This window comes from Pseudoliparis swirei, chromosome 9 (genome assembly GCF_029220125.1).
Source record: "Pseudoliparis swirei isolate HS2019 ecotype Mariana Trench chromosome 9, NWPU_hadal_v1, whole genome shotgun sequence".
Classification (NCBI taxonomy): Eukaryota; Metazoa; Chordata; class Actinopteri; order Perciformes; family Liparidae; genus Pseudoliparis; species Pseudoliparis swirei.
Genome location: NC_079396.1, coordinates 14,151,719 through 14,177,712, shown reverse-complemented (window position 1 = coordinate 14,177,712; position 25,994 = coordinate 14,151,719). Strand labels below are relative to the sequence as shown.

Below are 25,994 nucleotides of genomic sequence, written 5' to 3'. Positions count from 1 at the left end.
TTCATGACCTTGTTTAAGGTCAGAGTACCATTTTGTTTATAATATGTAGCTGAATTTGGCCAGCAAGCAAGGAAAAGTCTGTTCCAAGGTGATGCCCAATGTTTAGACATCGACCAAATATACTGCAATTAAATGAGTGACCTAAACCTACAGATTGAATTGACTGCAAGGCAATGGCTCCTGAAGCTGAGAAGTCGTTTGGGTGCATGATGAGCTGCATGGAGTCGGGCGTGATCCACAGGCTGCTAATCACGGTTTTAAATCGAACTGCTGCAGTACGAGAGTTATGCCCATGCCGTTCTTTACTGCAGTAATGACTAAACTATATGGCCTGATATAGCATGGAAACATTATTTTGAAGAAGTTGCATTGAGAATTCTAAGTGCACACGATGGACCTCTGATGCAATGAACCAATATAGTTAAATATTTCATATTTAGTGGTGAGATTTTCACCAAATGTAATACTGACCAAAATGAGCACGCAATAATACAAGAAAGCTTATTTTATTCATGTAATTCTTTATTATCAACATAATACATTATCATTTCGTGAATAAAGTAGCCAAAGTAGGAAGCATTTATTAAAAGTGATGAAATTGTATTTCTCCTTCAACTGCCGATTCATCTAAAAAGTTATGCAACATACTATATATATGTTTTACAGTTGTGCACCTCTGAGCATGTTTCTCATTAAAGTCTTAATTTGCCCGTAGCTATGTATGTTTAACGGTAAAGCAAAGATGGTCAAAGAAATTAATACCCACAATTCATTTCAGTTATTTACATATTTCATTTACTTTGGATTTTTCTCCAAGGGATGCATTATTAGTTTCATTTAGCAGATCTAACATCTCTACTTTGTCCATGCATTGTGTAATACAAACCAGAAGAAGGGCAGCCGGCTGCTCCCTGACTCCCACGCTGTTGAAGGGTCCATCTACTATTTGGAAAAATCTGGAAAGTTAGAATAATAGGTTTTCAGATTTGATAGATGACTGAATGGTCTCTGAAGAACCGTGAGGTCTACGTGTCTCAAGCTGCATCTCATCAGCACCATCCTCGGATTGGATGCCCATCGAAATGATGCAGTTACAGCTCGTATACGCTCAGAGCGGCACGCGGGCAAACGGCTTCGAGTGGTATTTGTGTCGCTTCCTGACGTTTCTGCAGCTAAAAACCTGCAAATGGATTGTGAATGAATCCGTTGAGTAAACGAGAACATACTTGTAAATGTAGGTCAAGTGTTCAAAGGAACATCTGTGTTGGCTGATAATTTTACCCCAAACCTATGTTTTAATGAAACACTGTGCCACATCCAGAACCTGTCATTCAATTATTAAAATGTTAGTTTGGTTGATATAATTATTAATATAATGTAACTTTATTGATTTGATGATCATCTCCCTCTTGTAATGTGCGGGACAAGCATTACATACAGCATGATTACACACGTTACTATTTATATGTCAACATATACGACCTACAAAGATTCTTACAGACGTGTCTTTTGAGTAACAATATGCACAGAGCGGTGTGAAGGAGAGTGATGGAGGCTCCGAGCACAAATATTTTGTTTGTTTATTTATACACACTGTCAACTGCGCGAGGAATGTGTTTTAACAAGATTCTCCTCGTGTGCAGGTTTAATAACCACAAGAGAGGAGCTTTTTTAAATCCGGATATCTTTTAGATGGAAAAACAAAGTCTCAGTCTTTGCACCCGATTGTTGATGAAGAGGAAATCACTGATGGAACAATTTTTATAAAAAGATATTCAGTGTAATTATGCCACTCAACCACATCCTTGTGTCTATACATTGCTAATATATTTAACATACCTATACAGTGCTCATGTAAACAGAATATTAAATATGTACATAATACTCTACGCTTTGCCTTCTAAATCAATATAATCACCAGTCAGTTAAGGAAGGAAATATGTTACTTCTGGTGAGTAAAAGTAGCCTCTGCTTTCCAAATGTTCATCATGCTCTCATGTGGCACAGGATCTATACATTTCTTGCTGCTGACTAATAATGGTTGTTAATATATTTCAGTGTTAAGATTGTTCAGTTGCTCCACAATTGAGATATAGTATTTTTCTTTCCAATATACATGTAGAAATCGCTTCTCTAAGAAACAAAGGATCATTCAAGTTCAATCTCTTGTCATTCTAATTCATTTTAAATGCTATAAAAGCCCTTGCATCGCCTTACCTCTTAATTCTTACACCTTCGGTTCTTCTCTAATAGATGCAGATGTTGAAACGGGCTCGCCGGTCTGCCTTCTTCATGGCTGCTGTTCTGGACTGGGAGTTTGAGAGGGAAGACTTTAATTAATAGCAGTTCAAATAAAATAAAAAATTAAAGAAAATCAACTTTAACATACTTCTTTTAAAGCCTCCAACATTACAATTCTTGTGAGAAAGTGTTTGTTTAGATTTTTTTTTAGGATTCGGACTGAGTACACGTATATATTACGGAGGCCAAGACTCCATTAAATGCTAAAATTCATAATCAATGCTCAGCCTCTGATTGACAAACAGGAATCTGTAATGAAGCAAATCAAAAGTGTATTTCTACCACAAGAGCAATAAAGTAGCTTTAGTATAACAAATAAAGAAGATGAGAACAAATGTGCAGCACGTTCATGAGGGGGAACGGGGCACCACCATCTTCATGGGTTGCCTTTTCCCCTTAAGTTTAGTAAACTAAATACTTTGTGTTTTGAGTTGTCAGAAAAGTTCAATATGGCACTTTAAATGTTTTAAAATGTTCTAGAATAGAAATAATCAGCCGATTTGTTAATAATAAATGCAGCTACATTTGATAATACTATCCTTCGGCTGATACGACATCCACCTGAACTGTACATGCAGAGCAAATCTTCCAAGCAACGACTGTTCCAGTATTGAGTTTTCTACCATTTGTCATTTACAATCAATTGCATCAAACCATTCCAGGATGAGCCCTGTTGTGACTTTTATGCAGCGAGGACAGTACGCGTTTTTAGATATTACTGTACACATTTTTACATCTCAACATTGAGCAACATATAATCTTGTGTGTACATGCATGTTATTTTGATTTTGGTATCAAATTAAATCTACCAGACAATCATTGACAATGTGGAAGTTAAAATGTCCACAAGTCTTAATCAACAAAAACTTATTTTCACAACTGTGCTGCTTCAAGTAATCCAGCCTTTGGTATCTAATTCTACAGGAAAGGCGAGAGCCCTGCTGTTGGAGCAATACTTTGTAATGGTATTAGGAGGGCTATAAAAGTGTCAGAGCTGCAGGCAATCAGAGAGTAAGCCACGGTCTGTTGTTGCAGCCATCAATCACTAAGTAATGTATATGAAGTCTGAAAAAAAACTGCTGGGCAATTGATATAATGTGATGGGTCTACTTTGTTTGGTATAACTGGACAGTAATACTTAAAAGTGCTTTACCCATAAATGCACAAACCTCTTTATATACAACTAGTGAATCAGAAACAAGGATAAACCCAAATATTGGTATGAAATCCAGTGGGAAACAGTTTTATCTAGAATGTTCTTGCCATTCCTTTTCCTTAGTCCCTGCATTAAGGACATGAAGAAAGAAAAATAGTGTTTCATCCTGCACATCAAAAATAAAAACCGCTGTTACTTTCAACCTTTGAGATGAAATGCTGACAAAGCAATCATATACATTTAAGAAAGTAGTTAGGGTCAGTGTGTCTCGTGAACTTTCCCTAAAAAACTACAGTGTATAGTATAACACTATTCAAGCTGCTGGGCACCGTTGGGGGAAAAGTAGACGGAGAGATGGGAATGGCATGCAATCAGATTACAATTTAGTATGCTTTTTCAGGAAACCTCCAGCAATGGTAGTTTATTGGGATATCACAACACGTTCTCATTCCAGCTCGTCATAGTGACGCTTTGTCAGAACCCTTAGCGTCATTTTCTAACACACTGGGAAGCCCAAAACAAGGCCACAGTAAACATGTGGCCAACCAAAAAACGTGCTTATCGGTTTAGGCAACACAACAATTTAGTTGGGTTCAGGAAAAACTTCATGGTTAGGCTTACAAAATAAGTATCCAAACTTAGATTTAGGTAATAAAATAACTTTAGTAGGTTTAGGCCACTGGTCTCCTGGTCGACGGTCCTGTGGGTTTAATGGCTACATCAAACTCCCACAGCATTTCTCTGCATGTCCAATAAGGACTGGGATGGTTCAGTTGTAGTTACTCGAAAGCCAGGCGTGTCTCATGTAGACACTAAAGAGTGCCATGTGCATTGGTGTCAGAGAACCAAGAGAACAGGCTGGATATCACTATATTGAGATGAAATAATTTACTCTACAACGCAAATAACAACTCACCAAGCAAGTCTTTAATCACGGACCCCGTCTTATTTAACATAGTAATATTGTCAAATAAATGTGGTGAAGTTAAATTACAATATTTACCTCTCGAGATGGAGTGAATTATAACTATGAAGTTATATAAATGGTCATTACAAATAAAGTACAAGTCCCTCAAAATTCAGGCCCCGTTTACACGATGGGAAAACGCATATATTTTCATGCGTTTTGGCCTTTCATTTACACAAAAACGGAGGTTTTATCACGGAAAACGATCATTTCTAAAAACTCCGGCCAAAGTGGAGATTTCTGAAAACTCTGTTTTTGTGTTTGCGTGTGAACTAGGTCAAACGGAGTTTTAGGTTGTCAAACGTCACAGTATGCGACTAAAAATACTTCACGTCATGTGAGCGTCCTGTTTACAGTTAGTTTGGCCGCTCCTACCAGGGTTGCCAGGTCTGTGTGTACCAGCCCAATATCAGAACTCAAAATATGCCCGTGCCAAACCATATACACTGCTTTTAAAGTGTGTGTATGTGGACGTGTCCAATGTCCATGTGTGTACGTGCTGATCTGGAGTCAGTTTGGTAGGATTTGTGTATAAATAAATTATTTCATTTAAAATATGGATTTTTATTTAAAGATATTCTTGTAATTTGCATGCAAAATAGGTCTACCCGAACCAGCGGACAACAAATTCAACCCGCGGCAACACTTCAAAAGTAGCCCAATTCCACGGGAAAACCGGACCTGGCAACACTGGCTCCTACATCCAGTGTCGACTGCCTTCATTTTCGTTGTCAGGTGCGCCCGAGTTATTTCCTCCTTGACATGAGGATACTCCTCGGATGTCTCGAGTCTTGAGAATTCTGATTGGTTTGCATGTCTTTATCCTTCTCGTTACACTGCCGACTACAGGTTTGGCATAGTTATGACGGCGCCCGGGGGCGTATTTATGTGGGTTCATATAAACAGAAACTTTTTTGAAAACGACCTTGTGTGTACAACGTTATTTTTGAAAATGGAGGGGCAGAAATCTTCGTTTCTGTAAATACCCGGCTATGTGTAAACGTTGCCTGAGTCTCAAATCACCTTTTTTATAGCTTCCTATTACCTCACATATAAAAAAAAGTGTTGACATGTGACTGCAATTATCGAGGACCTCCCAATCTGGGTAAGGTTTCGGGAGTAGCCCAACAATGCATGATTCCTCCAGTACAGGGGTCCCCAAACTTTTTCCTGAGAGGGCCACATAACGTTTCCCTTGTCTGCTGGAGGGCCAGCCCGGGGGGGGAGTGTGCTCACCTGTGTGCGCGCATCACGGCTGAGCGATGCGCGCGCCACTCGCTGTGAACACTGCGCGTGCAGACAACATTTAACGGAGCGGAGCAGCGTGTGCGCTCTGATCGCTCTTTTAATGAAGTATCGATACTTTGTTCGTATCGCTACGCCGTGCAGCGTGAGAGCAGCAGATGTAGCGGACTAACATTCAAGCTAACCTAACTTCCCAAACGCTGTGGACATCTGAACGCTGATTGGCCGAGACGCGACACGTCCCATCAAAGATGTTTTATTGCGAAGAGCACCACTTCACATTTTCTCCGCGTCCCACTCCAATCTCAACAGCAGCGGGCCAGGTGAAAAAAATTATAAATCGGAACACGTCTCTGGTATTGTTCAGGGGGCCGGTCCAAATGTGGAGGCGGGCCGAATCCAGCCCGCGGGCCGTAGTTTGGAGACCACTGCTCCAGTATAACGCAAGCCCGGCCAAAGTTGACCGCGCTGGCCGAATATCTTTTAGACGTTTTTTATAACTACATTTACAACGGGGAGACTCAGATGGAAAAAATCAATAGAATGTCTGGAAAGCTCAGCAGCAACAGCTGTTGCTTTAAATGTGAACTCACTGTAGGAAAACAGCAGGTCTGAGATCAGTGCTCTTTACCCTCACGCTTCCAGCTATCGCACGTTAAAGTTACCGTTACCTTTGTTAGCCAGCCAAACTGTCCATAACTCACTATGGAATCGGTGTTTTGGCCATTTTAAATATTCACAGAAACTCTAGGGCCCAAAGCCCTAATGCTGCCCGCGCCATCAAATGATATTTGCCCCAGGGTCAAAGAAATTAGAGTGGAAACCCTGCAGTTTTAAACAAATACATCTCATTCTCAGTGTGTATACTTATATTTTATGGAGCTACGTGAGTGGGCACTTAGATTAATTAGATACTCACAATGATATTGTTAGCATGCTGAGAAGGTATAATCTAAAATAGGTTAACCATCTTAGTTTAACCTGTCAGCATGCCAACATCTGGTAACAACCACTAAACATAAAGTGCAACTGAGGAGAGTGTGAATGTCATTAGTTTTGAAGGTATATGTATTGGCACAATGATGGTGCTAGAATCAAATATAATTCAATTCAGCTTATTTTGTATAGCCCGATATGACAAATTGAAAATTTGCCTCAGAGGCCTTTACAATCTGTACACATACGACATCCCTGGCCCAGAACCTCACATCGGATCAGGAAAAACTCCCAAGAAATAGAAAAAAACTTTAAAGGGGGAAAAAGTGAAGAAACCTCCAGGAGAGCAACAGGGGAGGATCCCTCTCTCCGGATGGACAGAACAATAGATGTCATGTGTACAGATGGAATAATTACCGAGTTACAACACATTCAATGAGTATGACAGAGTGAATGAATAGTTGGTAGTAGGCATAGACCACGATCCAGACCTCCATGGTCCATCAGGCAGATGGAGGTAGAACTTAAGGAACTATTTAAGTAACAATTCATCTTGTATTCAATAAAAAAACACACAAATAAACTTAATTGTGGCATTCAAATAAAGTCAGGAAATCACCAAAGTCATTCGGATGATCTCCTGGACACCATGGAAATCTGAACATTGCACATCGAATTCACAGCAATCCATTGCATAGTTGTTGATTCTTCAGTCAGGACCAATCGACAGACGGAAGCGTCCATAACCAGACAACTATCATGGCTCAACACCTAGAGATCAAGAGTGAGTCCCAACCCTACAGAGTTCTAATGCAAGAATCCAGGTACGCATAATACTATTCAGCTGACTGTTTCTGATGGCGGTAGTATAAACCCTTTAACAGCTGATGTCATGATAACGTCAAAGTGTTAGCTGGAGGCCAACACAAATCACCTAAGAGTAGAGCGCGATAGTTCCAAATGGAAAATGACATCTTCCATGTCGTTAGATGCCAGAATCAATATTCATACATTTGAGATGACAAACTGATTCTGGGATCCAGCAGGGTGCAATATCGACAAAGTGTTTTAAAGATGGAGAAAATGTTGCTTATAGTTTAGCTTTGCCTTCATCCAACGACCTAGCGCTGTCACGGCTGCTGCACCTCAGCGCCTGGCTGAGCTCGCTGTTCACACAGAAGGCTTAACTATTAGAGAGATGGAGAGAAATGTTGCTCAGAGACTAGACTATTTGAGAGATGAACAGAAAGCCCGCTGTCATTCTCTGCAACTAGTGGTGCACCAAAGCAAGGCAGAACCAGCAAACAAATCTGTGGACAGCGGGCTACATGGTTAGCCTGCTAATTACGCTTAGCTTCCATGTAACGCTAGTAACAGAAAACTATTTGAACAATGTTGTCATTTATCCAACTATAGCAATGTGCTTTCCAACGCTGTGACAAGAGAGCTGTGGATGATGCTGGTCAATCTGACTCATTGAGCCACTGGCTACTTACACCATGCTTCCATGCCAATGTTACGCTGGCCACAGAAAAAGATATAAAACAGAGGGCTGGGGCCAGCAGCAGCACTGGGTTTATTGTCCGTCTGCATCCTTCGTCACCTCTCGGAAACAACCTCTCCGTGAGGAGAGCAGACGGGAGCTCCGGAGACGGACTAGCTAGCCAGCCAGCTAACCTCTCGGGAGTTCCCGTCTGCAAAGTAGTCTGCCAGCACCAAAGGGGTCGGCTCCCGTTGATTAATGTTACCTTTTTAAAGTAACACTCCAGGTCCCGGAGAGTCAGTGACTGAACATACTGAGAAACTCGTCTGAGAAGTCATTGCCAGTCTTACTTCTGTATGGTTAGCTAATTAATTACTATGACAATTTAATCTAATTAAATAAGGCGACGTCATCCACATCCCACCTACAACTATTGAATCTGAAGCTGTTTATTGTTACTGTAAAGGAAAGTGCAGATGCTATCTTAATGAGGTGTCGACTATTGCAGGGTGGACAGCAATAGGCAGCTGAAAGCCGTGCTTTAGAGCCAGTGTTTCTACGAGATCTTCACAAACACACAAGTGTACCAACAGACCATCATTTTCACCCTATGTGCCACATCAAAGTAGTGGCATTCTATCAAATGCATATCCATCCAGTCAAGGAAGACTCAATTATATGGAAACAAATCAAAACATGACAGGTTTTCCCAACAAAGGCCTAGTGTAGGACCCACACACCAGCCTGCATGCACACACAGACCCACACAAAGCAGGGTGGCTATAAATGCACACAGGACTCAGCTGCAGAGTAATACATAAATCAAGAATGATTTCCATGGTTTGATTGATTTACAGTACAGATAAACAGACATATAGATATAAAGATGGATAGAAATAGAGGACTTGATTAAACCTCACGTTTTAAGGGTAGTGTGCTAAAGGGCGACTGTGGGTCAGTGGTAAGCAGGTGCGAGGATCAGCGGTTGGATTCTCCCGGCCTAGTCGATGTGTCCTTGAGCAAGACACTAAACCCTGAGCTGCTCCCCGTAGCCGTATCTACGACGTATGATTGTAAGTCGCTTTGAATAAAAGCGTAAGCTAAATGTAATGTAATGCAAATTGACTCACTTTGCAATTTCAATTTTCAATACTCTGTTGGACATAGAGACACTGGATGAAATATGATTTCATGGGAATTGAATGATCGTTTTGAAGATTGTTTGTTTATTAAGATAAAATCAAGATCCTTAAACGTGGGTCATACTTTGACTATAATTTGTTTCAGTCCATTTCTAGATTACTAAGTGGAGGTGGAGGCCTACGTGCAACTCAAACAACACGGACAATTATCTCCCCTTGGAGCATGAACAGCCTTCCCTACTCAATGCTTTTTACCAGAGTACTGCATAGTTAAAAGTCTGAGGAACAAGATCTCTTTTCTTTTCCCAATTGTGCAAATGCAAGAAGCCGACTTGCACCGTAGCCACTTTAAAAGAAAAGCAATCAGTGTACTAGGGATTGGCTGATGTGTTTTCTGATATTGATTGTTGTTTCATTCTGTTGACAATGTTCAGGAACATATCTTCAGAAAGAAAGGCATATTTTTTTACAAAAGATGTGTTTATTGGCTCCAAACAAGAATGAAAATTAGGGCTGCAACTAAAGATAATTTTTTAGATTAATCGATGAATCAGATTTTTAAAAGTAACTTTAATTTCCAACCCTTTATTAAAAAACAGAAATGACAACGCTTTACTCGCGCGAGTTTACTCGCCCGACTGTGTGGAGCATTCGCGCCTGAGAGGGGGTGTGGCTTATCTCCGTTGTTTGCTCTGTGGAAACGGTTATCATTTCCGCCATCCACCACAGAAGAATTAACCACAAGTTCTGCTTTATACTTGTTGAGGACATCCCACAAACATCGGAACATCTAAAGCCCTCGTGTTTGGATTCAGACCATCACCCGTAGGCTCACACAGCTCGGTGACTTTCACCGACTACGTCTGAATGACTGACGCTTCAAGCGCTACGAGTGTAGCAGCAGCCAGTTAGATTCTCCAACATCATGACGTCCGTGATGACGGGCGGAGCGTCTCATCGCTGATTGGCTTTCGAAATGCAGCATTATAGTCTTTCCTCTTTCTCCGTGCTCAACTTTTTCGTTTTTTTATACTCAAACATCTCTGCAACTTATTGAGTGGCGTAATAATCGCGCGGTACAACGAATCGATGCCAACAATTCTTATAATCGATTTTTAGCTAATCGTTGTTGCAGCCCTAATGAAAATTAGATTTGACCTGTGCTTTTTGAAGAGAAGCCCGTCCCAACAACTGTAATGCGTTTCATTAATTTCACAGCTGCTGTTTTGATTGGTGACCGAACTGTATTGTTGAGCTACCTGAAACCAAGCAATAAGGAGTCTGGGGGAACATGTTTTTTTTTTTACTGTTTTATTAACGTTTCCACCCCCCCCCCCCTATTTTCACTACAGCCAAACTGGGAATTACATTACTTAAAATAATTTACATCTTTGAAAAAAACAAAAGCTGACATCTTTTTACTTCTTAACCCAAAGGAAAATAAAAAAATTTAAATGCGAAGTGTAGAAGCTTTGAACCAGTGCTGTACAAACGTACACAGAGGACTGAAGTTTGAACAAGATACAACAACTTTCTTTGATCATGAAGCCCAGTGGTACCGTCAAATGATTTGGTTCATCAGTGAAGTGTATGAACTACACTGCAGAAGGAATCCTCTGCTAAAAGAACAATAGAGGAGTATCGGCCGACTGATACGAACGGGTCTTATTGTCTTAGTGTCCGATGTTATTCCCCACCCGCCACCAGCGTCGTTGGTTGTGCGGTCGTAGTTCCACCCGCTTGTCACTTAGAAAAAGCCAACATGACAACAATGAAAAACCCAAACGGCGAAGGTCAAAATGGTGAATTAGAGGCTTCAAACTGGCCCTTCCCAAGTCAATAGGGGCCATCACGGTGACTACGTCCACTTCTTATCAACAGTTAAGGCAATGTTTTTGTGTTGAGTTTCTGAGTTAAATGTCGGAGGAGCAGGATATATTATTCTCTTTTACTATTGTGGTTGGACAAGAATACGTTTTTTTTTGTGTTCTCGTTTCAAGTTAGGTGTAACAAAAACTATTATACCAAGGCTATGCTTCAGTTCTGGGCTATAATTATTTTTCACATCGTAATTCATAAATAGGTCTTCTTTACTTGGCTTTTTACAATCAATAAACCGTTTTTTAAACTGAAACTAGAGATTACCAATCGCTTGTTTTTAACTTTCAGTGGGAGGTTGTCTATTTATTCACGATTGGATGGGCAAAGGTTCTTTAAGTCTGCAAAAGCTGTGAATCTGACTGAATAGACTGCCACTGTTGTACCTGCTGAGAGTTAACCACTAACAGTCATTAAACATGATCTTAAATTCCCTTCAGCGAAGCAACTTTCCTTCTCACTGTTTTCCATATCTTCATGAGCACACAACCAAGTCTGGAGCCTTAATGTGTCCCTTTGAATGATTACACAAGAATATGCATATACCAGTCATTAAATCCTTGTAAAAGGAAAAGTTTTTGTTGTTGATCTGACCATAAAACCCTTTGTTTTGCATCAAAGAGTACAGTGTGGCTCTGGGGACTTATTTGGTCATGCGGGTGAAGTCCAAACTGCACGAACATGGAAGGATCCATCTTTACTCGTCCATTTCTGACAAAATTGAGAAAGTTAGTCCCTACAAAATATGATTCCAACAAGGCTTGTCCTGCCTTCTTAAAAAAATGTTTCCATATTAATTATTCAGAAATTGTTCCTGTCTTTTGACACCCGTGAAGGAGTGCCCCTGTTCCATGACAGCAGTTACATGTGCTGATGTCACTCTTTTTCACTACCGCTGTCCAACTCTTTGTCTCCACCAACACAAACCATTTCAGAGCAACATGGAAGCCAGAAAGCTGGAGATTGATCAAGTTAAATGGTAATATATATACACATATTGCAATATATATATTGCAATGTCACAATGAATACACGTGTCTAACAAAACTCTTGAGTATATTGTAAATAACTCATTAACCTCTATGGGAATAGTAGATCATTGTGGATCCCATATGTATACATACTTTAAAACTACCGTTTTAAAATGTATAAGTTCTGATGGATTTAAAAGATACGATAACCTCAAGGAAATATTCATCTCTCAGCAGCTGTTGGTGTGTGTGTGTGTGTGTGTGTGTGTGTGTGTGTGTGTGTGTGTGTGTGTATCAGAGATTCTGCTTGTCTTAATCATTTTCCCTCATGTCAAGCTTTGGTTAGGAACTGACATCTGGGCATTTATAGTGCTGGCAAGTAGTGGCTGCTGGCTGAGGTCAAGCATATTTCAAGCCATACCTTAGAGGTCTAAGCAGAGGTTTGTTCAAACTCATATTCCGGCTCTAATTTGGGCTAAATCCTGAGACGAGCCAAAGGGTTCTCCCCAGTTTGGACTAAACATGACATTTATAATGCACAGTTAATTAGTTTAAACAGATTTCAAATGTGGCCACGTGTGCAATGTCCTTGTTCAACAAAGGACACCCACGTGTCATTTTGCAGGGTGTTCTCATGCACCGTGTTGGAGGCTTACCTCCCAAAACAAATGCTCTGTAATTTATTTCACAAAATGAATTTGTATTTATTCCAAGTAATCACAAACAAGGAAGTATACAAACTGATAAAACACCACTTGAGGAGGAGGTAGGGGCGGAGGCGTGGGTTAAAAACGCTGTTTGTGTGACCAGCAGTCATAATATTGATACATTTGTCATGAAACTGCATTTTAATCTAAATATTGAGTTTATTAGTCTGTTACTTACGTCACACCACTTCCATAGCTATGTGAACCTAAGCCATCGTATTTTCCTAAACCTTGCGAAGCAGTTTCCTGTGAGGATGGAAGTTTAATAAAGGCGTTGTGCATTTGCAGGGCAAGCGTACGAAAACACACACAAAATGAAGAATAACTTTTTGTAAGCTGTCCATTGAACAGTTGTTTGAGGATATGCTGCACCGTCACTTGACTTGGTGAAACATACAGACATACACTTTCAAAAGTTTTGACTAAAATAAAATAAACCCCGTAAAACATTATGGAAATATAAACAATGCATCACCAATGAACACTAACAGTAATATCTTAGCTGTTTATTCTTTTTAAATGAATGTATCAGATGTGTTGCATCTGCTTGCAAAAAATTTGGGTCGAATTTACGGTTGTACCAACACCTAACAGTCAGAACCAAAACGGTTTATATGTCACACTGTAAGGGTCTGTTCTGTGTGTACTCTTTCTACTCTGTCTCCTCGGTGTCTACTGTGTCTTCTCTGTTTCCTTGATCGTATCATTCCCTGCACCTGTCCTCAGCCACTCTCGTCTCGTTACCGTCTCATGTCGTACACCTGTTTTCCCTCCTATATATTGTGCCACTCTTTCCCTTGTCTGTGGCTGGATTATTGTGTTTTTTCCGTCGTCCTGTGTTTACCTGATCCTGCCTGCCTGCCCTGAACCCCGATTCTCTGCCTGCCCCTCTTTGGACTTTGTTGTTTTTTGTCTGGAAACGTTTGCCTCATTAAAGAGCGCCTTTTTGTTTATTTACACCGACTCCTCGATTCCTCTGCACATGACCTCCTGCACCTCGCTACCTGTGACACGGCGTGACACACACAAAGGAAGATTTCTTACAACCAAGCATTGATTTAACTCCAATCAGATTCTCTATTTCATCCAGTTAAGGAAATAAATGAAAAATGTTAAATAAACTGAACTATACATTTTTGACGACACAAAAATTATTGTAACGAGTTATTTTATGTTCATCGTTTGTCGAGTATTAAATCCTTCTTCATTGAGTGAAAAGTCATACACAGCCTCTCTACTCTTTTCCTCCTTGTGGTGTCAATCACTGTGCCATCTCCACGAGTGTATAATATAACAATAAATATATTTATGGCAAGACATAACATTTTACTGTAAATAGGTCTTGGCTTCCACACAAATAAATGGGTACGCCCGTTGAGCACCATGTGCAACTAATTATGAACTCTTTTGTGTGTGTCGTAACAAGAATATAAGAGAGGCGAGAGGAGATGGAGGGAAACATGACAGTTCATCTTTTGGTGTTTAGTTAGCAGTCTCACTTATGTAGTCATACACACAAATATAAAAAGGCAAAGTAAGAAAAACGATGTAATCCTAAACCATTAAAGAGCTTGACGTGCAAGAAAGGTGTCACAGCACACAAAAGCTAACCAGCAAAATAATTGTGTAAGCAGATACCGCTTCAGATTTACCCTGACAAGCTTCCTAATCTCACTACACCTCAATGAGAACACTTTGTTCTCGTGTTTAATCACGAGTACTGGCAGAGAGACAGCGGTGGTTATGACATGCAGCCAAACATTTCAAGGAATGCACCAGCGAGGGAGAAAGGCGGAGCCAACTCCTTCTGCTTTACACGTTTACTTCTGTAGCATTCAGATTCCTATTTGCAATTACTAACCAGTCAGATATTAAAAACTAAACATTTTAGTTTTCTTTGGTGGCTGTTGAGTTGGACTTGGTCTTAAGAAACAAAAAGGACCTAAGGGAAAGCAATAAATCAATGCAGACCTTGTTTCCCCTGGGCTATTCAGCCACTTGGGGTGTAAAACGCTCAAAGGCAATGAGCACTTGAAAGTCTGGAGCTACGGACGCCGGTTTCTGCCCAGCAATTATCCTGTCTGCGTGCCTCCTAAACACTGCATACCAGATATGTTTGGGCCTCTTCAGCAACAGTCCCAGTTATGGAGACACACATGCTAATGGCACCATATTTTCAGAGCTGCAGAGACAGAGGGCCTCTGGCCATCACTTCCAAAACACATGCCACACAGACCTGTTATTGATGTCCACTGACGGCTATCCTCTTCACTTGACTCGGGGTGGCCGCCATAAGCAACAAAGCAGTAAATACAACTTGTCGAGGTAACGTTACTTACTCATAACTGTTTATCAGCTACTAACACTTGACTTGTTGGTAAGGATAGATATACAATAAAGATGTGTTCATATATTAACACATGTTCTCTTCCCCTTGTAGAGTTGTGCTGTGGAAGACTTTGTGTTTCCTTTTTGGGATGCTGCCCTGAAAGGAGCAGACTGACAAGCGCCTGTCAAATGGATTGATGTGTCCAGCTGGTGAGCAAGAGGTGGGCTCAGAGACACAGGAGCAGCACACATTAAATCCGATGTCCGAGACGAGAGGGGTGTGGTTGAGGCCTGAGCAGAAGGTTTGAAGGGGATAGAACGATGAGGTAAGATGGAGGGGTGGAAGAGAGGAGGGGTGGCTCATTGAGGGAGAACGTGACAGGAAGTGACTCTACCTTGAATCCCTATAAGGTGATTCGGTATGACAGAACATTCCCAAGGGTTTACTACTGCAAAGAAAGATAGTCAGGGGGGGGAGGGAGAGAGAGAGAGAGAGAGAGAGAGAGAGAGTTTGAAGGTGCAAAAGCTCTTTGCAGATGTCCAAATACGCAGTAAATCACAGAGGACCTGAGGGTGCACAAATGCTTTTTGACTGAATCTGTCTCCCAGCCCAACAGCTCCAGAATGACTAAAGCATTAACAGGAGTCTGCAGGGTTGGGGTAGCTGCAGCAGCCCACCCATCCCCCACAAGCGCCTGCACAATCCCAGGGCTGAGCAAACATTAGGCCAAACCAAAATGGCTTCCATTCAGAAGTTGTCCAAATGCACGTTTTGTTTGAAACCAGGGGAATGCTCGACGAGAGGAAAGGCTTGTACACAAACTATCTCTTTAGCCGTGTGTCCCCATTCTCATGAGTCAAGTTGCTTCAGGCATTGGAGTAGAGAAGTCTCTGTGTCGAGTTACAGGTGTTCATTTTAACACCGTTGCTCCAAAAAAAAATTATGACTTTTCTTCTACGGAGGGCTGAGGAAACAGAAGTGACATTGGACTTAGAAAACACGTTGACTTTAAGCTTAGGATATAATCACCTTTATAGCACAATAATAGATAGAACTACACAGCGTGCGATGCAACAATACCTCTTCCATCAGCATATCCTTCTGCAAACACCCACTGAGCTGAAGTGCAGAGGCAGGAAACAAATTACTGTAGTGAATGAAAACAAATAGCCATATCTAATTTTATTATATTCTATAACAAACGCATAAAGAAGCACTAGTGTGAATATAAATAATAAACAAATGTAGGCGGCTTCAAAAATATAATCACTAGTAGCCTGGAATAATTACTTGTTTTTTTACTTTCTTTGGTAAATGAAAAAATCAAACTATTTTGTGAATTTTCAGAAAGACGTTTAGTGCAGCACCATTCTTCAAATGAGCAATAACATTAATGTATTTATTTCTTCTTGCTCATAAATGGGCCGAGTCGTGAAATAAGTAGAAGTGAAATTAATGTAATGCTTTTAACATTTTTATGGGTACAAAATTACAACTCCATATTTTGAATTCATTGAACTGTAACTGGCAAGCTTACTTTGCGGAGTGAAAAAATGTTATTTTTTATGTATGCCGTTTAAACTTTTTGAATGCTTCTACATTATTAAGTTATATTCTTTAAAAAAATGCTTAATGACATTGTCTTGTAGATCAGAAAATGTTCACTCCATCCATCATTTTGCTTCCTCTGAAAATGACTAACATGATTTCATGCTAATGAAGAGAACATTAATAGGGGATATAAACCAGTGAGTGCTTATAATTACAGCAGAGCTTCACAGAACGATATGCACCACTCAAAATATATCAAACAGTAGTGCTAATCTTAACAATGAGTCATAACATTACACAGATAAGCTGAATTAGCAACTTGCTTTCGATATCTTCTGATAAAAAGGGCAGAAACGGCAATATTGCCACAAAGGGAGAGATGGAGGTCTGCAGAGGCAGGACTGTGGCTTTCTGCTGCCTTGATGCATGTGCTCAACTGCCCCCTGGCAGGTGCAGCTGTAACTGCACTCCAATTCCAAAAAAGGAAAACCACTCCCTACAGCAGAAAACCAGTCCAGCTTCTAACAAATGTGTCATATTCAGCTTCTCATTTATGCCATCTACACGGTTTGGGGTTCATGTCAATAAGAGCTATTGCGATTGTCTTAGGGTTAATTAAGAAGCACGTCATCTGAAAACCCTATAGTTGTATCACTTAGTCATTAAAAAGAAGAAAACGCTTTGGAAAGATAAGATACATAATGATTGAGAGCTTTGCAAAGGTCCATACCCTTGTGTAAAGGCCAGATTTTGGTAGCCTCATCTCAACAAAAATATATATATAGAAATGAAAACTAACGTCAAGCAAGATAATTTAATTCATTTGTGCCATTAATGTCAAATTCCCTTGGCTTTGGTCTTGTGCATTAATGTATAAAGGTAATCCACCACTGAGTTCAGAGCCTTTATTTGTCATTCAAGTTTTCTGGCAAGTTTTAAAAGTCAAAACTTATAATGAAATGGCTCCAGCTTTTGGCTGGTGAGCAGCAGTTACACAGATTGCATATGCATGGATAACTGTTTCCATCCGGGCCAAGCAGGGACCACTGGGTTCCAGCTTTATATGGGGGGAAAATAACATCCTCACAGCATAAGCCATAAAGCAGCAACACCAATGATATACTATACAAGTAAAGTCTTATGCGTAAAAAGAATGTGAATCACATGATCAACAAATATAAAAAGGACAGTACGAACATGATAAAGGGCCACATGGACTAAATGTATAACGAAACCTCAAATGCACAGGAATACAGGACCGCTCACAAAGTGAATGCCTAGTTTTTAAACATTAATGGCACTGAGAAGGTAGAATAGCTCGAACAGTTGGACAGTATATCTTTCCGACCGTCCTTTTTACATAAAGCCTGCATGCCCATGGTACACTAGCTGTAATGCAGTAAGGTTAGATGTGTTGTTAAACTACCCTCTGTCACAAACGCATGCTGTGTGACTGAACTGCAGAGTAGCCCACAAAAAACTGTTGGGAAATGGATACTGCATTACAGTACCTCAGTCTTTCTTAGGGTGGCAGCACAGCCGCTGACACAGGACATGGCCGACTGTGATCACTGCCAGGGAGTATCTTTACCACCAGGACCACAGAGAATCACTTGGTCGGTGACCAGTTACTCCCGTGAATGACGCCAGCATGGTACCAGTCCTTCATTAACTTTTTTACTTCATATTCTCATCAGAGCTATAACTGTAGTAGCTACTCAATCAATAGTCCACTCTGAACCCATTTTTAAGTGACAAATACGACGTTGCCACTTTTCCGTCCTTAAGGACTGCTCTGTGCCCAGTCACACCTTCTCGTGGCCGTGATCAATGGACACAGAGCAGAATATACTGGAGGCCCCTGCAGATGAACATGCGTCGCTGCATCCATTTAACAGTGCTTAAAGTCTGCTCAGTGCAGGATGATAGCACTCACCCAGGACCACTGGAGCAGAACCACAGCCTGTAAGGCTATTCAAATTAATTAACAAATGACCTTAGATTAAAGGGGGAGTCACAGATCAGACAACGAAGGCATTCATCAGCTCAATAAGCAAGGGTACTCTCACATGATGCCTTTATATAATGTATCTGTGCTACAAGCCCATACATCCTGACACAAGGTAATATGGAAAAAAGCTATGGTATATATCATCATTTACTTCCACCTTGCAAGCCTTTCAATGAATCTGCTTTGTATCAACATGCCTTTGGATATAAAAGCATCACTGGTTGTTTCTCTGTTTGAGGAGGAACATTAAACAATAAAGAAGCAACTGGGAATCATGTCACAGTGCTGTCTGATAAAGTGTAAAATAAGCGCCAGGCCAGATGGTATTTTCTTTTATTTCACGTAGAGACGATATCTGAACCATCTCAGAGAGACGAGTCAATCTCAAGGTTCGCTAATACCGTCCTATGGACAGGGGATAAATCCCTGGTAGGCAACAAAAAGCAGATCAATAAAGGAAGCATGTAAACAAAACACATTGCAAATGAAGTTGCGATGGGTGGAGAGAGTGGGGTGGAGAAGGTGACCAGCAGTGCATCAAATGAAGTGCATGGCCAGGGACTGAAAGAAGAATAAAAGGGCAAAAAGTCAGGGGGGACATCACAGGCTGAGGAGCAGGAGTGAAAATGAGGAGCGGGAGATGCACGGTCATGAAGGAGAGAAACAAACGGAGGAAGAGGAAGAGGGAGATGGGGCGCAAGCGAGAAAATGAGGGAGAGAGAAAAGCGGTAGTGTAGAAGTGATTTATGCTCGTTGTATAATTTTCTACAACGCTTCCACCCCCACGGCCCCCCTCTCCTCCTCAATATCCAACCCTCCCACCAGGGTGTGCTCCTCCTCACTGCCACACCAAGGAACAGTCCCTGGCCACACCAGCCAGTGATTAGGATTCTGCCGTGATGTGACTGCAGCACTTCGCAAATGGAAGACTGGACATAATTTCCCTAAAATGCTGTTTTTTATCACCTATTTCCCCTTCATCAGCTTGCCGCACACGATTGATAGCTGATGGCACCTCTGACAACTTAACATTTTTATGGCTAGATTTATGGGCTATCTGCTCCTCTCCTTTTACAGCTCAAACTCTGTAAAAATGCTTATTTCCCAGATAAGGAGAGGGAGGGTGTGTGTCTATGTGTATGGAATGGTATCACACCCAACTAAATGTATGTATGAGCGCGAGGGGCCCACCTCACTGCATTGCAGTCCACATCAGTGCGAGGCTTCCAGGGCTTTATAGCAACGCTGAGACTGATATAGGCTCTGCATAGCACCATGGGTTAAATAATACTTCTCACTCCTCGGATGGCATGCCCCCTCAACTCTCATCACCTCAGCAGAAGATATTTGCCGTCATCCTGTTTCTAGGAAATAGTAAACATGTTAACACAAAAAGCACATGCCTCTCTATCCATACAACATGTGTATTCATTTGGAGTCTTCTCTCCCAGATATAGGCATAGATCAAGGAATCGTTTATGTTTGACCACAAAGCAAAACTGACACATAATAGTGTAAGAGGTCGATAATAAAACACCCTCAATGTATCTCACAGGCTCGAAAAATGCGTTTGTCTTGGTTCCTTTAAAGCCACACGCTCCGTCACCATTTTAATGCATGCTGGTCGATTGTGTTAAAAACAATAATGATTACTCTCAGTTTAAGACAAGTTTAGCTAATTGTAGTGACACTACGTAAGGTGAGCTTTGATGTCAGTGAACACCTGAGAAAAAAAGTGCCTTGTTGAGTGTTTGGGTTCATGAGAGTCTGCACATGTTCACGCAAGTAAGAGGTTTTCAGTGTACTAGAGGCTGTCAGGCTGAGAGCTGCAGTGGAAGCGTGGCCACTGCAGGTTCCCCTCCCTCTCTGGTCAGATTTACAGCCAGTAAGGGCTCCCAGTTAGCCTTCTCCTCGCCGACGCTGATGAGCCTGGCAGATCCCAGGCAGACGCCCCAGGGGATTGGAGTGTGACAGGGAATGGGGGAGGGGAGCGAAGCAAGGGTGAGAGAGAAAGAGAGAGATGGGGAAAGTAGGGAGGAGAGAGAGAGAGAGAACCAGTCTGATGAGATCAGTGATTCATAGACATCCAGGAGGACACACCCTGGAAAGGGGTAATACCACACATGTTTTAACTGGGCTGGCCCTTATTTCATTTGGGTTACCAAGGCTACGAGAAGCACCTTCGGAGAGAGTCCCCAGAAATCATCACTGCTTGTTGTTAGATGCAGCCCATATAGGGGAGGAGGGGATTAGTATTCAAAGCTACAGTGTGCTTATCTGTTCGTGGAGAGGACCAATCTGTTGAGAGAAAACCCACACATTTGATGCCTGCCTATTTTGTTATTATGTTGCGCTGAATTTTCCACAGTTTTCCCCCTCTTGGTCAGTGGAAAATGTACAACGTCAAATATTTAAGTGGAAAAAGTTCTGCTCTAATGTGCTTAAATATAGCCATCCTCCCAGTGCAATAAACCCAGTATGGTGCCAACTTCTTCCATAATGTGAGGTTGCAAGTATCATTGTGCCTTAATGCGTCATTATATAGTAATCACTGTCTACTATATGAAAAAAAGCAAGCTGGTCCTCATTAGCAACCAGAAGAGAATTACATACCATCAACTTTGATTGTGGAGGTCTTCTAATAAAGCTGCCTTCGTAAATCACATCTCTATTCAACGTTAAAGCTACCGGAGCACATCTCAGGACTAGCTTACTCTAGATACGGCACACATTAATATTGGATTGGAAAATACATTCAAATAGCAATGTTCCCTTTTAATGGAATAATTTAGGCCTCTAAAGAATAAAAACAACTTAACTGTCTTATCCAATTTGGGGATTTTAAACTTATTGATCATGCTGTTGATGCAGGTCTTATTTCTTTGAGCATTTATTGTGCTACTCGGGTCTTTCTTGCTAAATAAATCTTGATCTCAATGAGATTACCTGATTAAATAAAAGTTATTGCTCTGCATCACACACACAGGTTCATGAGTATATCATCGTGAAGTAGTTTATTTGGGAGTAAAACATTGTTGGTTTCCACAGCACCCTTTGGAAGCCATTTCCCATGAGGACCGAAAAAGAGCCCTGACTGGAGGGTCGAGGCCAAGTACTGTTCACACTGCACAACTTGCCATCTTGTGATCAATCAGGCATCGACAAGTCATTTAGATTTTTACACCACAAGATTCTTCACCTGGAAACCAAGATGAGGTCACAGAACTACACTTCATCAACAAAAAGCATACGAGAAGCTCCGCGCTGGTTTTTTAACGATTGCCCCCGTGTAGATCGGTCAATGTCTTATGTTTATTTATGCAAACTTCCAACACCCTAGGTGCAACTTTGGTCCGTGTTGCAAGCCGCATGCACACGCGCAGACACACACACACACACGCACGCATGCATGCACGCATGCACACACACCCTACAGGCCAGGTGACCCCTCCCCAGGTTATTTAAACCCATGTTTTGCGCCTTTATGAGCTGACAGATCCAGATATTTAGCATGCTGGATATCTGGAATCTGTCTGCGATGCACCTGGGAGTATCTTGCATCTTTGAACTGTTCCCACAGCGCTCAAATGCCAATGTGCAAGCAATGAGGCAATATGGAGTTGCCTCGGATCTGGGGCTTTTGTCCTGGAGTGTGACTGTAAGTGGAACAATCAGGGCTCAAGTTGTATTGTGCAAACTACGAATAGATTGCTCTGATTATCCCCCTCAATAGCTGTTGCTTTTTCTGTCTTGAGCTGTACCAGGCATGCAATGAACGGGTATGGTTTGAATTAATATGGAAAGCAAACACGGCTCATGTTGTTTCAATTAAATTTGTGGCATTTATGTGACACTCTTTGGTTGACTAGTCAGATTCCTCATTTTGCAAAAGCAAGGATTATGCACAGGAGACAAGATGATGACGATAATAAATAAAGCCAGGTTTATCAACACATGGTTTCCTAACGCATCACATGCATATAGACAAACTGTTAATGGACACATTTAAAGTGTTGGAAAAAAATCAGAAGTACCAGGTAACAACGTCACATCAGTGCAGTAAAAGCACTCATCTAAACAGAATTATATAGAAGCTTATTAATCATAGAATGTCAAGCATGGACTCCTTTAAAAAGCCACAAACTGGGTTATCCATTGAAAAATGTTCTCCTTATGATTAAGCAATCACATTGCAGGCATACGTCGCCCAGTTTTCATAAATCACTTCAAACATACATGGCATTTGATTAGAGCCCATTAGCAATGAGCAACAGTGTGTGTACGATGTGCATGTGGGGAGGCACGTGCATGCGTCGCATCTCACATTTTCCATGGTTTGCTCTTTAGGAGGTTCCTCATTAGTGTGAATATTAATGCAACCAGAATGGGGGAAGAGGAAAAGAAAAATGTAAAAAGGAATTTGGAAGAGCTTTATAAAGGGTCCATTTCATCAGAATCGTTATTTTTTTGCGGTTCTCTGAAGGCTCGTAACTGGCGGTCTATGAAGAGAGACATGCCGCAGTGGGGCTTAATTTAAAACCAGAAAGGTCACTGCGCTAAGAAAGGTCCTCAGCTCAGCCAAAAATATAAAATGTGAAGGAGAAAGAGAAAGCAGTGGGGGGAGGAGTGGGCTATGAAAAAAGATCAGAATATGCCGATTAGGAAATGGGGACAGGAGATAAATTCAAGTCATTTGGAAAGGAGAACAAACATTTAAAAGAGGAAAGAGGAAAACAAACCAAGTTTCAATTGAATTGGAGAAGGACTAGCATCAAAACAGATGCAATAGTTTTTTGGTTTATTTTAATGGTGTTTTTGCAAGTAATTTGTTATAATGACCAACAATTTCAGGAAAAAAACAGAGTGAAGGATTGCCAATCTGTCCGACAATCTGTGTTGGCAGAAACAAATCTCCCCTTTGTTGAATTAGGCTCCCTGTGCTTGGTACTGGACCAGAGTTCTAATGGTCAGATGGGAAATTAGCTTGGCACAAAATAGGTACGACTTTGAAAACCCAAAAATGTCTGCAGATCGGTCTGTTTATTAAGTGATGGTCACACTTGATTTGGCTGAGAAATACATTTGTTGGACTTGGCCTTGTTAACAAAGTTAACCACCCTCCCCCAAACCTACCTTACATTCCACAAACTCACATCCCCGTCTTCAATCTTTTGTTTATCTATAAGCTCAATTTAATTATCCTCTAGGTTTTTGACTGCACCACGTTCCATAAAAGCACACAGGAGCCTCATGGCAGCAGCACGACAGCCTCTGATGTAAAGCCTCACGCTTTGCACAGATAAGACGGGTTTCGTTTTAATGTTGCTAGCACACCGAGACGCACCGGGCTTACTTGTAAAACAGAATGCCCCCTTCGCTTGTAAACGCAGCAGCCCAAGAGGAGGAAAGAAATGGGGGTTGGGCCGGCTGATGTGGGGCTGAATTAAAATGAGGCGAGGAATTCCACTCGTCCAACTCCTGCAATTCATCCGGCGGATCAATTTCTTCACTCAAATTCCCAATCCATTCCCCATCTCTTTTAAAAACTAATACCCAATACCAATCACAGCTGCAGTAAAGCATATCTTGTAAAAGGTCATAGTGTGACCTCCGAGTTCTCTAAATTGGATGGTGGTTGGCCCACTTTCCTTTGAAATACTGCACAGCCTGAAATAAAAACGGCCCTGTACACAATCACACCACCAGTGGGACCGTCATCCAGCCCATCAGTAGGTGTTCATTTTGATGTGAAGTGTCACAGCACGGAGAGTTTAACAAGATATTGGTTGTCCGTGTTGAGGGAAACAGGAATCAGATCTCAGACCTGAACTAGAGCTTGGGGGCCTTGGGATGATTTTGGGATAGGTATATCTGTGTGCTCGCCATAGGCAGCAGCCATATAGTGGAGCATCTCTCCTGCAGACAGCCAAGGGAACTGATCAGATGGACGATCAAACACTAATCATTCCCTCACGGCCCATACCGAGTAAAGCTGTCATTAATTTTGCGGAATTACATCAAATCCGAGACATTCTTTATGTGGCCCACGGCCTGCAGACAGTTATACGACAGGGACTGCTGCGCTAAGCAGATGGGGCAGCTTGGCCGTGCATACTAAATACCGCCGTCCCCCATTTCTCCATCTCCGCCCTCCCGACACTCTGCCCTCCTTCCAGGCACTCTGCTTCCGCTTGCTTTGTTTCCTACCCTTCCAATGCCTTTCCTGACGACATGGTCACACAGCCCGCCCTGATCAAACATGACTCGACCCGCAGTGATAGGCCCCATTTAATTCAGAAATGCTCAGATTGCATACAAAATAATATAGTATACTATACCTTTGACACACAAAAAAGTATGTTTTTAAAAGCTCTACTCACACAAGACACATCACGCTTAAATTTAGTATGATGAGAAAATAAATTGTTTACAGACATAAATCTTTAATGTTTGTGTCTTGTATGTTTACATCTTTAACAGGTTACTTGTCTATACACAACAGAAGGTCATAATCTCATTTGAGGTTGCCGTGGCAACTGATTACTGCTGGAGGCATGTTACGATTTATGACTAGTGACACATACCTGCCATTCCCTTTGAATAAGACATGTGGTAAGCTATATTCAGGAGGACCACCTCAGCTAATAAAACTGCAGTAGCACTCAGGGGCTAGACCATTTTCTTATATCGAGAGGAATCCCAAGCCAGGCTGCTAGAAATCAGCAGACGACAGGGATTACATTTGTGTGGAATAGTTCTGCAACGGATAAATAAACAGCAAGCAGAGGGTTGTGTGCCACAGCAGTTGATAGAATCGGAGTTGTTCTACCTAATATATTATTATATTAGTCCAGTTCGCACTTCCAAAAGAAAAGAAAGTGCTATACATGTGTCCAATCTCCATATGTGAATGTGTGTGGTGTGCGTGGGGGTTGGAGGGGTTATGACAGACAGAGGAGCCATAACAGCAGGCAGCCAGGTCAAGATCAAGCAGCTTCATGGACAATCCACCTTTCAGTCTAGTCTCCATTAGGGTGAAGCCTCACATTCCTACTACACAGCCGTCTTCTAACTTTCAACAGTGATGCGTCAAAGTCAAGGCTAACCAATGTTACCTTTTCCTAAAATAACAGAAAAATACACCAAACAACACCAAAACCGCTACAAAGCCGTATGAGTCTAAAGATTTAATTCATTTGATAACTATATTATTGCATTTGGCTTTTCATACTACTTAATTGAAGATATGAACAAACAAATAAGAAGAAGCAAGATACCCTTCAGTTGCAACAAAATCTAACAGTGCCCTTTTATATT

At 41.3% G+C, this 25,994-nt stretch overlaps 1 long non-coding RNA gene across 3 annotated transcripts in view; it reads right to left on the bottom strand.

The window, feature by feature from the left end:
• Positions 1 to 510: 510 nt before the first annotated feature.
• LOC130199581 (uncharacterized) overlaps positions 511 to 25,994 on the bottom strand; it is a 31,781-nt gene continuing 6,297 nt past the window's right edge. The window contains exons 2-3 of one of the 3 annotated variants that reach the window (XR_008832855.1): positions 2,218 to 2,309; positions 511 to 1,746 (exon numbers count right to left, since the gene is read on the bottom strand). This is a non-coding gene — a long non-coding RNA (uncharacterized LOC130199581). Of the gene's footprint in view, positions 2,310 to 25,994 lie in introns of all 3 variants that reach the window. The other 2 variants (XR_008832856.1, XR_008832854.1) reach the window with 2 other exon arrangements.